Below are 18,224 nucleotides of genomic sequence, written 5' to 3'. Positions count from 1 at the left end.
TTGCACTAGCCATGTGTCAAGTGCTCAATAACCACACACCGCTAGTGGCTGCCATATTGGAGCGCGTAAATGTAGAACATTTCCATTAGTGCAGAAGTTCTGTCAGATAGCACTGCTCACAAACTTTGCTCTGAGGTGTTTTTCAGCATGGAATGTTCCCTCCACTGTCCCTCACCTGGCTCACTCCCACTTCCTCCAGAGGCCTTCCCTAAACAGCCCGGCTGGGCTTCCATCCCACTGTCCATCTCGACTGCAATGCTCCCTTTCTGTGTCTGTCTCCCCAGCATGACTTTCAGCTTCTTTTTTTTTTTTTTTAACATCTTTATTGGAGTATAATTGCTTTACAATGGTGTGTTAGTTTCTGCTTTATAACAAAGTGAATCAGTTATACATATACATATATTCCCATATCTCTTCCCTCTTGCGTCTTCCTCCCTCCTACCCTCCTTAACCCACCCCTCTAGGTGGTCACAAAGCACCGAGCTGATCTCCCTGTGCTATGCGGCTGCTTCCCACTAGCTATCTATTTTACGTTTGGTAGTGTATATGTCCGTGCCACTCTCTCACTTTGTCCCAGCTTACCCTTCCCCCTCCCCATATCCTCAAGTCCATTCTCTAGTAGGTCTGTGTCTTTATTCTCCTCTTACCCCTAGGTTCTTCATGACCTTTTTTTTCCCCTTAGATTCCATATATATGTGTTAGCATATGGTATTTGTTTTTCTCTTTCTGACTTATTTCACTCTGTATGACAGACTCTAGGTCCAGCCACCTCACTACAAATAACTCAATTTCGTTTCTTTTTATGGCTGAGTAATATTCCATTGTATATATGTGCCACATCTTCTTTATCCATTCATCTGTTGATGGACACTTAGGTTGCTTCCATGTCCTGGGTATTATAAATAGAGCTGCAATGAACATATTGGTACATGGCTCTTTTTGAATTATGGTTTGCTCAGGGTATATGCCCAGTAGTGGGATTGCTGGGTCATATGGTAGTTCTATTTGTAGTTTTCTTAAGGAATCTCCATACTGTTCTCCATAGTGGCTGTATCAATTTACATTCCCACCAACAGTGCAAGAGTGTTCCCTTTTCTCCACACCCTCTCCAGCATTTCTTGTTTCTAGATTTTTTGATGATGGCCATTCTGACCTGTGTGAGATGATATCTCCTTGTAGTTGTTTTTTTTTTTTTTGTGGTACACGGGCCTCTCACTGTTGTGGCCTCTCCTGTTGCGGAGCACAGGCTCCAGACGCGCAGGCTCAGCGGCCATGACTGACGGGCCCAGCCGCTCCGCGGCATATGGGATCTTCCCGGACTGGGGCACAGTCCCGCATCCCTTGCATCGGCAGGTGGACTCTCAACCACTGCGCCACCAGGGAAGCCCCTCATTGTAGTTTTGACTTGCATTTCTCTAATGATTAATGATGTTGAGCATTCTTTCATGTGTTTGTTGGCAATCTGTATATCTTCTTTGGAGAAATGTCTATTTAAGTCTTATGCCCATTTTTGGATTGGGTTGTTTGTTTTTTTGTTATTGAGCTGCATGAGCTGCTTGTAAATTTTGGAGATTAATCCTTTGTCAGTTGCTTCATTTGCAAATATTTTCTCCCATTCTGAGGGTTGTCTTTTGGTCTTGTTTATGGTTTCCTTTGCTGTGCAAAAGCTTTGAAGTTTCATTAGGTCCCATTTGTTTATTTTTGTTTTTATTTCCACTTCTCTAGGAGGTGGGTCAAAAAGGATCTTGCTGTGATTTATGTCATAGAGTGTTCTGCCTATGTTTTCCTCTAAGAGTTCGATAGTTTCTGGCCTTATATTTAGGTCTTTAATCCATTTTGAGCTTATTTTTGGGTATGGTGTTAGGGAGTGTTCTAATCTCATACTTTTACATGTAGCTGTCCAGTTTTCCCAGCACCACTTACTAAAGAGGCTGTCTTTTCTCCACTGTATATTCTTGCCTCCTTTATCAAAGATAAGGTGACCACATGTGCGTGGGTTTATCTCTGGGCTTTCTACCCTGTTCCATTGATCTATATTTCTGTTTTTTATTTGCCAGTACCATACTGTCTTGATTTCTGTAGCTTTGTAGTATAGTCTGAAGTCAGGGCGCCTGATTCCTCCAGCTCCATTTTTCGTTCTCAAGATTTCTTTGGCTATATGGGGTCTTTTGTGTTTCCATACAAATTGTGAAATTTTTTGTTCTAGTTCTGTGAAAAATGCGAGTGGTAGTTTGATAGGGATTGCATTGAATCTGTAGATTGCTTTGTGTAGTAGAGTCATTTTCAGAATGTTGATTCTTCCAATCTGAGAACATGGTATATCTCTCCATCTATTTGTATCATCTTTAATTTCTTTCATCAGTGTCCTATAATTTTCTGCATACAGGTCTTTTGTCTCCTTAGGTAGGTTTATTCCTAGATATTTTATTCTTTTTGTTGCAGTGGTAAATGGGAGTGTTTTCTTAATTTCACTTTCAGATTTTTCATCATTAGTGTATAAGAATGCCAGAGATTTTTGTGCATTAATTTTGTATCCTGCTACTTTACCAAATTCATTGATTAGCTCTAGTAGTTTTCTGGTAGCAGCATTGTTAGGATTCTCTATGTATAGTATCATGTCATCTGCAAACAGTGACAGCTTCAGCTTCTTAAAGGCATGAACTAGGTTTTGTTCATCTGTGTCATGTCTTGTTTATCACTGTGTCCCCAGCACCCAGCTGGGGCCCGGCACCTAGGAAGTTCTCAGTGGCATTTGCAGGTGATGAGGCTGGAGGAGTAAGCAAGGGATTGGGCAGGGGGGAGCCAGTGCCCCGTTATGGAGCTTGGTCTTGACCCTATAGGCCGTGGGGGAGTCACTGAAGGGTTTGGGGTGTGGGAACAATGGGGTCACGTCAGTATTACGTATTAGAAAGATTACCCTGAGAGGCGTGGAGGACAGGCTGGCTTGACTGAGCCTGCAGGCCAAGAGATCAGTTAGGAAAGTGTTAGAAGCACAGGGGCAAGAGGGCTAAGGGTCTGGACTTCGTAGTCTGTGGCAGTGATGTTAAAGAATAGCATCATCGGGGCTTCCCTGGTGGCTCAGCGGTTAAGAATCTGCCTGCGGATGCAGGGGATGCAGGTTCGAGCCCTGGTCCGGGAGGATCCCACATGCCGCGGAGCAACTAGGCCTGTGCACTACAACTACTGAGCCTGTGCTCTGGAGCCCGTGAGCCACAACTACTGGAGCCCATGCGCCTAGAGCCCGTGCTCTGCAACGGGAGAGGCCACTGCAGTGAGAGGCCCGCGCACTGCAACGAAGAGTAGCCCCTGCTCACCGCAACTGGAGAAAGCCCGTGCACAGCGGCGAAGACCCAACGCAGCCAAAAATAAATAAATAAATAAAATAAAATAAATTAAAAAAAATAAAGCTGTCCTTTAAAAAAAAAAGAATAGCATCACCATCTTGCCAAGTCAGGGCCTCCTACCATTTCTCTTTCCATATTAGCTGCTCTTTTCCATATCCGAGGGAAACTGCTAAAAGAGTTCCCTTTCACTTCTTCTGGGTCCCCAATCCCTTTCCCTTTTGGGGCCCCCGGCCACATACTCGGAAACCCTCCCTGTCCACTCTCCACTTTGTTGGTGGCTGCCCTCTTTCCACCTCCCCTTCCGCCCTGTGCCCAGCTGTTCTTTTTCCTCCAGGGAATGTCTCACTCTGGGTCGTCCCATGTCTCAATTTATGATCAGATCTGAGCACAAGCGCAGAGCACAGAGGCTGGGGTTTCAGCCTTCTGTCTTTGACAACCCATGCCAGGTTCTTCTCTGAGGACACTTTTGGGGGCTTAAATTTAAGAAGAGAGTTTTGAAAAGGAGTCTAGGATGTAACTGAGATCAATCCAGTGGCTCTGAGATAGTTAAGAAGGAACCAGGATGGTGGAGTTCAGAGAAGCATAAGAGGATTCTTTTCTTTCGGAAGGTGAGGCTTTGTGCTCTGGTGGTGGTGACCTCGCATTGTGCATGTTTGGGGATAGGATGCATTTCAAAGCGCAACAGCTACCTAGTAAGTGCAAAAGCATGCCATCATTTTACATATGTTACCTCGTTCAATCCTCAAAGCAACTCCATGAGGAAGGCATTATTATCGCCATTATACAAGTGAGGAAATGGAGACACTGAGGGATGTAGTATTTGGGCCTGAACATGCTCTCAGCTCTGCCCCAATTGTTCTACATGATTTGAGGGAACGGTTGGTGGGCAGACCTTTGACCAGAGCTGGAGTGGCGTTCATGACCTCGGGAAAGTCACTTCACCTTCCTAAACTTCTGTTTCCTGAGATAGTCACATCTACTTGAATGGGTCATTGGGAAGATTAAGGGCAGAATATACATAAAAATTAGCACCTTGTCAGCCAGAGGGTAACACGTATTTGTGGAATGGAAGAGTCCATAGTCTTGGCTCATCCCCTTTCCCTGGTCAGAATGTCATGCTCAGATTTACAAATGTTCTCCTGCTTGTAAAGCCTGGAGAAGACATGATTCAAAGCTTCTTTAGAGCTAAGACTTTTTCACTGAAATCGTGTAAATGGTAAGTGAAAAGAGTACATAGAACTTTCTTTTGGAGAAGGAGACTATAAATAGTACATGGTGATCATAGGGAATCCAGAAAATATCGACAGTTCTAAGGAAGAAAATAAAAATTGTCTTTAATTCCTTCCTGTGGGCTTCCCTGGTGGCGCACTGATTAAGGATCCGCCTGCCGGGCTTCCCTGGTGGCGCAGTGGTTAAGAATCCGCCTGCCATTCCAGGGGACACGGGTTTGAGCCCTGGTCCGGGAAGATCCCACACGCCGCGGAGCAACTAAGCCCGTGCGCCACAATTACTGAGCCTGTGCTCTAGAGCCCGCGAGCCACAGCTACTGAGTCCGCGAGCCTAGAGCCCGTGCTCTGCAACAAGAGAAGCCACTGCAACGAGAAGCCCGCGCGCACCGCAACAAAGAGTAGCCCCTGCTTGCTGTATCTAGAGAAAGTGCGTGCGCAGCGATGAAAACCCAACACAGCCAAAAATAAAAATAAATTTATAAAAAAAAAAAGAATCTTATATTCCTTCCTGTTAACATTTTAATAATTTCCATCCAGTATTTTTTTGAGGCAGTGTAGTTTAGTGATTAAAAATATAAGTTCTGGAATCAGACTGCTTGGGTTTGAATCCAGGATCCTTCACTTATTGGAAATAATAACGCTGCAACTAGAGAAAGCCTGCGCACAGCAACGAAGACCCAACACAGCCAAAAACAAATAATTAATTAAAAAAAAAGAAATTTAGCTTGTTTATCATTTTTGATTATTATAAATAGTGCTTTGATGAACAAAGATCATAGAACATAGATGTACATAGATCTTTGATCACATCTCAGATTATTTTCTTAGGCTAAATTCCTGGAAAGGAGAATTACTGTGATAAAGAGAGTGGGCGTTTTTAAGGTTCTTGATAAGATTTCCTAATTGTTCTTCACACAGTTTCAAAATTAATTTTCGGGCTTCCCTGGTGGCACAGTGGTTGAGAGTCCGCCTGCCGATGCAGGGGACGCGGGTTCGTGCCCCGGTCCGGGAAGATCCCACATGCCGCGGAGCAGCTGGGCCCGTGAGCCATGACCGCTGGGCCTGCGCATCCGGAGCCTGTGCTCTGCAACGGGAGAGGCCACAACAGTGAGAGGCCCACGTACTGCAAAAAAAAAAAAAAAAAATTAATTTTCATTTGCACTACCAGCATATGACAGTACCCACCTCATCCCATCTGCCCTAATATTATTGATTTTCAAAAAATGGTCATTCTTGTGAGCATGGATTACTCTCTAAGCAATATACATTCCTTTTCTGGGGTGCAGTTTTTTTCTTGCTGCAAGGTGGAGTACAAACGTCTCTTGCTTGATGAATGTTATTATTTATTTATTTTAAAAATTTATTTATTTATTTTTGGCTGTATTGGGTCTTCGGTGCTGTGTGCGGGCTTTCTCTCTAGTTGCGGCGAGCAGGGGCTACTGTTTGTTGCGGTGCATGGGCTTCTCATTGTGGTGGCTTCTCTTGTTGCAGAGCACGGGCTCTAGGCGTACAGGCTTCAGTAGTTGTGGCATGCAGGCTCTGTAGTTGTGGCGCATGGGCTTAGTTGCTCCGTGGCATGTGGGATCTTCCTGGACCCGGGCTCGAACCCGTGTCTCCTGCATTGGTAAGCGGGTTCTTAAGCACTGTGCCACCAGGGAAGCCCCTTGATGACTGTTATTAATTTAGCAAGCTCTTTGGATTTCTGTTGTGGAAAGACCATGCAGATGACTTGAATTACTCTCAAAAGCGACTGCCAAGTTAGAATTTCCTCATACTTATTGAGAAGGAAGACTTTAGGAGTGCTTTCTCTCTCACGAAACCCAGTGTGAGTGACCAGTCATTCCGCACCCAGGGCACAGGATATGTCAGATAGCTGGTCTGTAATCGGTAGACAAACAGTATTTTTAGAATAAATGTTGCTAATAATTGACTGCAGAAATACAGGGTCTTGGTTCAATTTTCTAGGAATTTTTTCTTTTTGAACCTTTATAAGAAAATGAAGGCTACTTTCACCTCCTGCAAGTATAAGAAAATAGTGTCTAGTGTTATATGAAACCAAATATTGAGAAAAAAGTTTTTCTACTGAAAAAGCCAAAAAGTATAAAGACAATGAAAACCAGTCATCTTGATAGAACCGCAGTGTTAAAAAATGGGGTTTCTTTCTAGTATTTTTTTCAATATATATACCTTTGCATAGTTGGATGCTTTGTCTGTGATTTTGTATTTTTGTTTTTGTAGAGTCTACCCTAAAGTAGTATTTTAACCATTTCCTGGGCATTGCAAGCTCCTTAGAACACTTAGACTTCTATACCTCCTATACCTTCATATTGACTTTTGCGGTCTTGTTGTGATTTTAATTCTCACAAAACTTTTATCCCATAAAATTATCATAATACAATATAAAATATAATCCAAATATAAGAGACTATAAGAATATAAAATTATCATAAGAATTTAATCCCTAAGATATTGTTTTTAAAAATTAACAATATTTTAGATTCATCCACATATTTACTCTTTTTGGTATTCTTCATTTCTCCCTATATAACCACGTACATGCTTTCAGATTAATTTTCTTTTGTCTCTCCTTATTGTTTGTGTGTGTGTGTGTGCACGTGTGCGTGTAATGTGTCTGCTGGTGTCACAATTCTCTCAGTTCTTGTGTCTGAAAATGTCTTTTTCATCTTTATATTTGGAGGATATTTTCACCAGGTATAGAATTCTAGCTTGCTTTTTGTTTTTTAATAATCCTTTAAAGATATCATTCCATTGTCTTCTGCCTTCCTTCATTTCTGTTAAAAGTCATCTGTCAGTTTTATTATGATTGCTTTGAAATTAACATATATTTTTTCCTTTGGCTCTGTGTTTTTAGCAGTGTTACTATGAGGTGCATAAGTATGGTTCTCTTTGTATGTAAACCCCTTGGAGTTTGGAGAGCTTCTAGAATTCATGGCCTGATGTTTTTTGTCAGTTTTAGAAAAGTCTTGGGCAGTTCTCTTCAAAGGTTGCTTTGGTCTACTATTTCTCTCATCTCCTTAGACCTCTGCACATGAGTTAGACCCTTTCATGGTAGCCTGTGTGTCGCTGAAGCTTGTTTTTGTAATTTCTGTGCTTTAATATGAATATTTTTTCTTGCTGTCCTGTCTTCCAATTCACCCACCATCTCTTCTACTGTTTCATCTATTTAATTCTTAATTTGTTTGTTTGTTTTTATTGTTTGTAAATATTTATAATAAAATATGTCTTGGACCGTTTTTAATGATTGTATTTTTCTCTTGGTTTGGTCCTTTTCCTGACATGCTTGGTCATTTTTGTCTGAATGTTGGGCATTTTACATGGACAATGTAGAGGCTCGTATGTTGTATCACCTTGATTCAGTCAAGGCTGGTTTTTCTGGTTTGCCCTTACTTGTAGGATGGGTGTTTATTAGGATCCCCCTTTCTTAATAGGCCCTGATATCCAAATTTTGTCTCCCTGCCCTTGTGAAACTACTAAAATCTCTAGCTACCTTTTAAGTCTTTTAATAGCTTCTTGCTGCTAGATTCCCAGAGTCTAGCCTTGTACACCCATGGGTTAGGTGTCAGCAAATGCCTTCAGCGGAAATTGCTGCTGAATATTGAACTCACTTATGTGTGGTTCCTTTTCTCTGGGATCTTGGCCTCTTAAATCCTAGATATTGTCATAGCCCTGAGCTCCAGTTTTTGTCTTCTCAGTCCAGGGAGGAAGCTGCTGCAAGCTTTAATTTGCTGCCTTTTGTTTCACCTTAATGTTCTTTCTACCAAATCGGCAAATGTCCTGAGGGGAAACATTAGGACTAATATATACCTCACAAGCTTCCCTTTCCTATAAGACCTTGGCCTCTCAAGTCCTAGTTGCCTTATTGTACTCCTATACCTGAAAACAGTTATTATTATTGTTATTATTTTGTATTTTATTTACTTTTTATGGTTCTATACAGGAGGGTTAGTTTATTAGCAGTTATGTCATAATAGCTGAAAGTGAAGTCTAGTTTTTTGTATCCTTTATTATTTGACATTATAAGTATTTTCCATGTCTTTAAGAAAATCTTCATTAGGTGATTTTTTTTTTTTTTTTTTTGGCTGTGTTGGGTCTTCATTCCTGTGCGAGGGCTTTCTCTAGTTGCGGCGAGCGGGGGGCCACTCTTCATCGTGGTGCACGGGCCTCTCACTATCGCGGCCTCTATTGTTGTGGAGCACAGGCTCCAGATGCGCAGGCTCAGCAGTTGCGGCTCATGGGCCTAGCCGCTTCGTGGCATGTGGGATCCTCCCAGACGAGGGCTCGAACCCGTGTCCCCTGCATTGGCAGGCAGATTCTCAACCACTGTGCCACCAGGGAAGCCCCCATTAGGTGATTTTTAATATCTGCACAAACCCCCTTCTTATGGCTTTTGTAATCTGCTCAACCATTCTACTGTCAGATACTTAGGTCATTTACCATAATATTCTTATGTAAGTAATGCTGCAATCTTTGTGCCATAATACTTTATTACTATTTTAAAAGTATGGAATAGGAATTATCGGAGTTGAAAATATTTATCAGTAGTAATTGTTTTCATGCACATGTCACGTACAAAAATAAAATATAGACTTTTTCTCTCAGGTGTTTTAGAAAGATGCTATCCTTTTTAAAGAGTGTTTTTCCTTCTTTTTTTTTTTTTTTTGGCCTTGCTTCGTTGCTTGTGGGATCTTAATTCCCCGACCAGGGGTTGAACCCGGGCCCTCTGCAGTGAAAGTGCCGAGTCCTAACCACTGGACCGCCAGGGAATTCCCTGTTTTTCTTTCTTTAAAAGTATTCATATAGGGCTTCCCTGGTGGCGCAGTGGTTGAGAGTCCACTTGCCGATGCAGGGGACATGGGTTCGTGCCCCGGTCCGGGAAGATCCCCCATGCCGCAGAGTGGCTACTAGGCCTGTGAGCCATGGCCGCTGACCCTGTGCGTCCGGAGCCTGTGCTCCGTGATGGGAGAGGCCCCAACAGTGAGAGGCCCACGTACCGCAAAAAAAAACCAACAAAAGGATTCATATAATGTTTACCATGTGCCAGACATTCTTTTACATGCTTTATAATACTAACTTTAATTTTCCTCATTGAAGCCCTAGGACACAGGAACTAGATAATGATGAGGAATCTGGGGCAAGGGAGGGTAAGTAACTTACCCAAGTTCTCACAGGTAACTTGTCTAAGGTCATGCACTCTTCAGTGGCAGGACTGGACCGTGCATTCTGGCTCTAGATCTTGCGCTTTTAGCTATTACACTATACCATCTTGAGCTAATTGTTATAATTCTACCAATTTTAGCTTATTCCAGGGCTTCCCCAGCCTTTTCTTTTTAAAAATTTTATTTATTTATTTATTTTTAAATTTTTTGGCTGTGCCACGCAGCATGTGGGATCTTAGTTTCCTGACCAGGGATCGAACCACGCCCCCTGTGTTGGAAGCACAGAGTCTTAACCAGTGGACTGCCAGGGAAGTCCCCCTGAGCTTTTTTTCCTTTCTTTTTTTTTTTTTTTTTTTTATAAATTTATTTATTTATTTTTGGCTGTGTTGGGTCTTCGTTTCTGTGCGAGGGCTTTCTCTAGTTGTGGCGAGGGGGGGGCCGCTCTTCATTGCGGTGCGCGGGCCTCTGACTATCGCGGCCTCTCTTGTTGCGGAGCACAGGCTCCAGATGCGCAGGCTCAGTAGTTGTGGCTCACGGGCCCAGTTGCTCTGTGGCATGTGGGATCCTCCCAGACCAGGGCTCGAACCCGTGCCCCCTGCATTGGCAGGCAGACTCTAAACCACTGCACCACCAGGGAAGCCCCTGAGCTTTTTCTTAATTGGGCATTTATTTTTTTTCTCCGTGTGGTTGCTGGGGGATGAGTGTGAATGTGGGGACAATTTGGAGGAGGAGGTGCCATGGACAGAAGTTGCTGTTGGGCCTGGGCAGTGTGGTGGCAGCTTACTTTATAGATTGGCCAGGTGAGGTTGCCCAGTGGCTTATAGTGAATCTCTTGGGGATCTGGTGTGGCTTTAAGGACAAGGGAGTTTCTGCTTCCACCTGACAGGCTAGTGTTCGCTGGGCCTTTGTAGTTTAGAAAGTAAGAGTAAAGGAATCTGTCTCTTTCCTCCCTTGACATCAGGATAAAGAGTAAGGAGGTATAAAGAGAGGGCTCTCCACTGATTGGAGTGTCAGGGCAGCCACAGGGCAGCAGGGATTGGAAAGCTTAAGTGCTTTGGACTTAGTAAACTGGTTGGAGTGGATGAAGAATAAGGGACCCTAGGAGCAGTTGGGCTCCTGTTTCTTTGTCTTTCTGCCTCTCTTTGGAGCCTTCTGTTCATTCCCACGTGTTTCCCTGTCTCTCTCTGTTTGTTGTTGTATTTTCCTGGTACCCGTTCCCCTCTCTTACCTTCCTACCTTCCTTCCCTTTGGGTCTAACATTGATTTGAGGGAGAGGTAAGTGTGGGGCTTGCTGGTTTTCTTAGAGTTGTTTGAGCTTGTAATTTAGAGTGATTAATCAGAGAGGGCTCTTTTTTTTTTTAATGCTATTTTAGTTTAAACTTTTTAAAAAAAATTTTATTTGTTTGTGCTGGGTCTTAGTTGTGGCAGGCGGGCTTCTCAGTTGTGGCTCGCCGGCTCCCCACTTGTAGCACGTGGGCTCCTTAGTTGTGGCAGGTGGGCTCCTTAGTTGTGGCATGCAAACTCTCAGTTGCGGCAGGCATGTGGGATCTAGTTCCCTGACCAGGGATTGAACCCGGGCCCCCTGCATTGGGAGCGTGGAGTATTAACCACTGCGCCACGAGGGAAGTCCCCAAAGAGGGCTTTGCACGAGAGATGGTTTTGAGCCGTATTTATTAGATGTATCAAAGGAGGTCACTGGGGAAGAATGATAGAGTGGCAGAGAATTGCAGGGGATCTGTTCCTCCCTTGCTCATCATCCTTCCGTGGTCCCCCACCTCAGTCAGTGAAAGCCCGAGTCCTTAGAATGGTCTGGTGACACCCTGCCCTCTCCCCCAGCTTGCTTTTGTGACATTATCTTCTACTGTTCTCTGCCTGCTCACTCGCTCCAGCCACATTGACCCCCTGGCTCTTCCTTGGACACACCTGCCATGTTTCTGCCTCAGGACCTTTGCCCATGTTGTCCTCTCTGCTTGGATTGCTCTTCTGTAACCCAAATACCCATCTGCATTGCTCACTGTCTCCTCCTGCAAGTGTTTACACAGATGTCTGTCTTTCTCATTGAGGCTTTCCTCACCGCTGTATTTAACACCACGCCCTGAATTTCGTGTCCCCTTTGTCTGCTCAACTTTTTCTTTTTTCCCAAACCCTTTAACTTTAGAACATTCCATTATAGCTTACCTGCTAATTATCTTTATTGCCTGTCTCCTTCCTCCTAGAATAGGAACCCCAAGAAGCCAGGGATCTCTGTGTGTTCCCTGAAGCATCCTGAGCGCCCAGAATCCTGCCAGGCACATAGTAGGCCCTCGATAGGTGTGTGTTAAATGCTGGGTCCTTGGGGGGCTCTGTAGGGCCCCCAGCTCAAGAGACTTTCATCACGTCTTAGGATCTAGTAAGTCTCTGCCTGTAGGAATTTTTTTTAATTAAGATTTTTATCATTGTCATCCCCTTCCCCCTTCCAGTTCATTTAAGGCTGTTATGAAACAAAACTCATTATCCTTCAAAATCTGACAGAGCTCAGGCCCTGGGGAAAGTGACAGGGGGCGGTGGCAGCTTCCTCCATTCCCTCCTGTCCTTGGTTTTCTCGTGTGGTTGGTTCACTTAGGACGGCCTGAAGCCCACGGGGTCGAGGGGAGCAGGGGTCCCAGACCTCCCAGGGTGCATCCGAGGGAGAGTCTGTGGTCAGCCAGAGGAGAAGCCTGCCTTCCTGCAGTGAAGGTTTTTCTTCAGTCACCAGTACCCAGGGCGGAAGGAAGAAAGAGGCAGGCTGGAGAGGAGAGGAGAGAGAAGGGGGAAGTGAGGCGTATTTTGTTCGGTTCCGTTGGAGGAATAACATCACAAGGAGAAATCAGGAGTGTGGACCTCCTGGAGTGATGGTTAGTTTTCACTTAAAGTGACAGATGGATGTCATACCTTTGTTCGTCAGTAGTCATGGAGAGGCTGCTGGGATACAGATAGGCTAGAAGGGTCTGTGGGTCTGGGCTGGAGTCAGCTCTGCCATCACGACTCAGCGGCTGCAGGAGAGGTGCTACCAGGGGACCTTGGGTGAACCCAGTGGCTCAGAGCCAGTGTGTTGAACTTCTCCTGGATCTGTGGGTCCCTGGGAAGTGGGAAGGCCCGCTGGTAGTAATTAATGTGTGTGGAAGGGAGGGAGGAGGCCCCAGCGGTTGATGAGGAAGTGGCTTCGACTCCTCCCAGCATTCTTTTCTAAACATTTCCCTACATGAATCCATCCTCGGGCTTTTCAGAGTCAGGGCAGGCCTGTCCTCTGACTTCAGGGGGCCAAGGGTTTGTTCTAGGCCTTGGAGTTTCATTCAGCTGTGAATCTCCTTGTGACTTTTACGTTTTCCATATGAACAAAGGAAGGGAGCTTAGGGAGTAATACTCACTCTTGGATCCTGATAGGGATAGGCCAGTGTTATTGATAGGCTGTCACCATGCAGTGATGTAAGATGTGGAGATCTGGTGAAGGATGCCTGCGGGGAGCCTTTGCTCTCCAGACGGGGCTTTCGCCCTCTACCACCCCTCCACCCCAATCTTAGCATCTTATCTGCTAATAAAGTAGCAACACCAACTGATTTGAGTTTCACCTCCTTTCATTTCCTCTCTCCTGTCTTCTGGTTCTGGGGCCATTATGAACCAGCCTAACCATCAAAAAGCCACCAGCCTAACCATCAGCCTCTGAATAATCAAGTCTACAGAACTAAAAATACACGGTTGCATTATAATGCAGATGTACTGATAAATTAAGGAGGAAATTATTGAGTCTACAGTTGTCTACTGATGCGTTGTCCCAACCAGAAGTTACATAGGAAATAAATCATTTCACCCTAGTTGGTTCTGGGCCTGTAGCTTACTTATTTAGAATGTAAGGCTAAGGAGGCCAAAATCCTGCTTTGAGCCCCACTTGGAGATTATGACAGTGTCTTGATTGGTTACCCGGACTTGACTCCTACTTCTGCCCTCAGATGGCCTGCCAAGCCCTTGCCAGCTGTCTCTCACTGTAGCTGTACCGTGTGCATAACTTGGTGTGATCCATCTTCAAGGCATACCTCCTACTGAGGATGTCAGGCACCACCCCCCCCCTTTTTTTTGTAATATAAAAGAACATATCTCCCATTTGCTAGGCATTTGTTAATGTGTGCCCTGGGTCAGTAAGGTCTTCGTTCTTATGTATTAGCTTAACTTAGGCTTATTTGAAATAATTAATTCAATAAAAATGATTGAATCCTCACTGTATGCAGAATACCAGGCTAAGCATTACATCAAGGATTGGCAAACTTTCTATAAAAAGCCAGAGGGTATTAAAAAAAAAAAAAAAGCCAGAGAGTTAATATTTCAACTCCGTGGACCATGTCTCTGTCCTGAGTATTGAGCTCTGCCACTGTAGCATAAGAGCAGCCACAGACAACGCGTAAGTGGGTGAGTGGCTGTGTTCCCATCAAACCGTGTTTACAAAACCAGATGGTGGGATTTAGTAGCAGGCCACAGTTGCTGACCCCTAGTCTGTCTCTTTCAACCCCTTTGTTAGAGGCATAGCTATGAAGAAACCAGACCTGATCATGACCCTCATGGAGCTTTCATTCCACTTGGGAATAATGCTTTGCTACTGTAAATAACATTGCTTTGGAACCACACCTGTTATTGACAAGTGTTGACAAGTAGTTGACAAGTAGCTTTTGGGGGGCATTGGAAACTGAAGTAACCATAGTGAAGAAAGTTTCTAGGGAACACTCAGTTCTATTTATAGTATCCACCCCTTGCCTGGGGGTACTGTGTGTACCTGATTTGGCGTGTAGATCCTATTTTGAGTTGCTCTTTTTCCCACTTAATTTTGCCTGCATATTTCTATGCATTGGCCTGGATTGTATAATTTAGTGGCTACATAGTATTTTTTGCTGAGTAAGTAAGGCATGTCATGTGTTGGGGGGGAGGGGTGAGGGGGTTGGGGGCGAGTGTGTAGTAGGCATTTGTTAGATGTTTGTTTCCAGTTGCAGTAAAAACCCTTTCAGAGTTGCAAAGGAGCTGGTTTCTGCAGAAGCTCCACTGGTGAGAACTGTGAATTTGGGAGACTCTGGGAGAGCCGGGTGTGGGTGATTTCCTCGTACCAGCCTGCTGGGTGACACCCAGCCTCTTTGAGCCAGGGACCTGCCAGGTAAGTGTGTCGTCAGCAGACATTTGAGTGACAGATAGCACAGTGACCTTTTACTTGAGCACTGCTCCCCAGGTGCAGGGAAAGCATTTGTGGGCTGCAGAGCGAAACTTGGAGTCTGAGGAGCTTTGTGGGGGCTGATGGGGAGGAAAAGCAGCCCATGCAGAGAAAGTAGAAAGCCTGGGGCGGGGGGGAGGTTGGCAGCAGGTGTGTGGAAAGGGCATGGGTTCTGGGGCCAGACCGCCCTTGATTTGACTGTGACTCTTGTCCCTTCTATGCTATGACTGGGCACTTTCGTAGCCTCTCTGAACCTCAGTTTTCTGTGTTGTAAGATGGGGCTGTCATATCCATTCCATGGAGATGTTGGGAGGATCAGAATAGTCTAGTAAGCACATAATACAGTGACTGGAGTCTAATAAGCACGCTGTGTGTGTGATCGTTGTTATTTGGTGTGAAGTGTGTGGCCCATGTTAGGCCCGCAGTTCACAACAATAGATGTTATTTTACTGTTATTGTTATTGAGGAGGCACTAATGGCCCTGGGTGGAGACTGGACTTGACTCTGCCCTCTTGACTCTGCCCTGGGTGGACCTTTCCCTCCCTTCAGTCCAGGTTCAGAGGTACCACCTCATCACCTCTACCCCTCTGAATAACTCAGTTGTGGAGGTCAGACCCCAACTGGTGAGCCCAGGCTTTTAACAAAATCAGATCAGAGACTGAAGACGAACTGGACAGTCTCATTTACTCGGCTCTTTATGCATTCATTCATTCGTGCGTTCATTCATTCATTCGCCATACACACAGGGGCCCTACCTTGTGCCTTGGTACAGTGTGCGGTGGTGAAGAAAACAGGCATGGCGATGGGCTTTAATCAAGTAATCCCACAAATGTTTAATTATAGACTGTGATAAGAGCTGTGAAAGAAAAATACAGGGCCTCTAGGTTGGGATCTCTGTCTCTTTTTATGAGACACTTAATTTCATTACTAATCAGGGAATACAAATCACAGTGAGATTCCATTTTATTCCCATTTGATTGTCAAACATTAAGAAGCTGTGCAGTAGCAAGCATTAGAGAGAATATAGATCACTGTGGCCTCTTATGTGCTGCTGGTAGGTGTGTAAACAGATGCAACCCCTTTGGAAAACAATTTGATATTATCTTGTAAAGTTGTAAGTGCACCTACTGCGTGACCTGGCATTTCTACTTCTGCGTGTAAAATCGTCATGAGAAACTCATTCATGTGGGCACAGGTGGGGTGTACTAAGAATGTTCCTTGTGGCACAGTGGATACTAGCAAAAAAACTGGAAACCCAGTTGCTTATCAGCAGGAGAATGGGTCAAAACACTGTGGTCACACGATGGGCTGTTATCTGGCAGCAACACGAATGCACACCATCTCCATGCAACGATATGAGTGAGTCTTAGTCTCCTAAGGTTGGATTTATAAAAGCAAGACCCTGAGTATTCCATACGGCATGATACTTTTGGAATAAATTTTAAAGTCAACAGGTATTTTAAAACACATTATTTAGGGGTGCAGATAGATATAATAAAGCCATAAATGTTGGGCGGTGGGTTCATGAAGCTTCGTCCTATTGGGAGAGACTCTTTTGAACGTGTTTGTGTTGAGATCCCTAAGTGCAGGGATAGAGGTAGGAGCCAGGAGAAGCCAGCTCTCGTTTTGAAGGCACAGTAGACTTTTTTTACGTATTGCTTTGTAAACTTTTTTAAGCCCGGATTACAAAATGTTACCCATCAAAGTAGTGACACTAGGTGCGTGTGTGTGCATTTAATTTCTTTTTTTATCACTACGAATGCATTTTTTTGATGACCACAAACGCAGATAGGATATGGGAAACCGTGGCCGTATCTAATATCTATCGTTTCTTGCGTGTGCAAGGTGGTGCTGGGAGATCTCAGCTCTGAAGGGCTGTGTTTGCAGCCAGGTGTGAGACTCCTTGTAGCAGGGCCGCTTTCACCGTGAAGGGACAGATGTGGCTGGGTGATGAGGCCTTCTCGGCTTGGTTCCAGGGTTTGCAGGTAGAGCTAGTTCAGAGGTAAGTAAGAAGGGAGCACTTTCTGCCTGTAGATTTGGGCTCAAATAGGCATATTGAAACTCGTCCTCATTTTCCGTCTTCTTGTCAATGGGCCTTGAGGCATCCTAATCTTCATTTGTGGAAGGACAGAGGAGGGAACACCTTTGTATGAAAGAACCAGCTTTCAGAGAGGAGGTGGGGATGGGCTGGAGGAGACCAAGCTGAGTTCCTCTGGATGAAGAGCGCATCTGTTGGGAAGGTTCAAAAAGATGCTCTTGTCAGGCTGCTTGACCTGACCTGAGGAGACATAGAAGCCACCAGAGGAGCAGAACGGCCGCTAAGTGAGCATGGCATCCTGGGCAGCGGTAATTGAAGGAGGAAAACTTGCAGAGGGAGGAAGAAGTCCAGAGGAGGGGATGCAGACGAAGAGGGATTGGGAAGCCGGATCACACACAGTGACTGCTCGAGAGAACAGGGGATGCTGCACATGCTTGAACATTTAACATGTGGAAGATGGAGCAGAGTTGTTCTGTGTGGTTCCAGAAGGTAAAGCTAGAAGTGAAAGGTGGAAGCTATAGGAGGAGGTATTTGCTCTTCGTATAGGTCAGGGTTTTTCAAACTGCAATTTCCATTAGTGGGTTGTGCGGTCAATTTAGGGATTAAACCAGCAATTAAAAAACAAATGAAATAGAATAGAAAGGAAAGAATAGACTAGGAAAAAAATCTTGAGTGGATCAGCTGTGTATGGGTCAGCATTGTTTCTTGAAAATATTTGTTCATATGAATATTATTTATATGTATGTATCGATATTTTATGTTCTGAGTTATGGTATAATATCTTACTAGGGGTAAGGTGGAAAAGTTTGAAGGCCATTGTTATGAGCTACAATTAATAATAATACTTACATTTATTGAGTACATACACTGTGCAGGCACCTTGCTAAGTGCTGTATATACATTTTCTCATTTCAATTTTACAGTGACCCTTTTAAGCAGATATTATTGTTCTAGTCTTAAGAGATGAGGAAATTCAAGTTCACAGAGGCTAAGTGACTTTCCCAGTGTCAAGGAGCACGTAAGAGGCTGAGCTTGGAATTGAACCAGAGTCTGGGTCTCTTAAAAGCCTGTGCATATGTCAGAAAGAGAAAGACAAATACCATATGATATCACTTGTATGTGGAAACTGAAATATGACACAAATAAACTTACCTACGAAACAGACACAGACTCACAGACATAGAGAACAGACTTGTGGTTGCCAAGGGGGAGGAGAGATGGGGAGGGATG

The 18,224-nt window shown here is 44.4% G+C and overlaps 1 protein-coding gene across 11 annotated transcripts in view; it reads left to right on the top strand.

Annotated features, from left to right (window-relative positions):
* The window catches only part of TRERF1 (transcriptional regulating factor 1), a 204,984-nt gene that overhangs the window by 12,084 nt on the left and 174,676 nt on the right, over positions 1-18,224 (top strand). The gene's annotated exons all lie outside the window — the stretch shown is intronic.

Source organism: Globicephala melas, chromosome 11, assembly GCF_963455315.2.
Source record: "Globicephala melas chromosome 11, mGloMel1.2, whole genome shotgun sequence".
Classification (NCBI taxonomy): Eukaryota; Metazoa; Chordata; class Mammalia; order Artiodactyla; family Delphinidae; genus Globicephala; species Globicephala melas.
The sequence above is the reverse complement of the archived record's forward strand: the minus strand, read 5'-3'. Positions and strand labels throughout refer to the sequence as shown.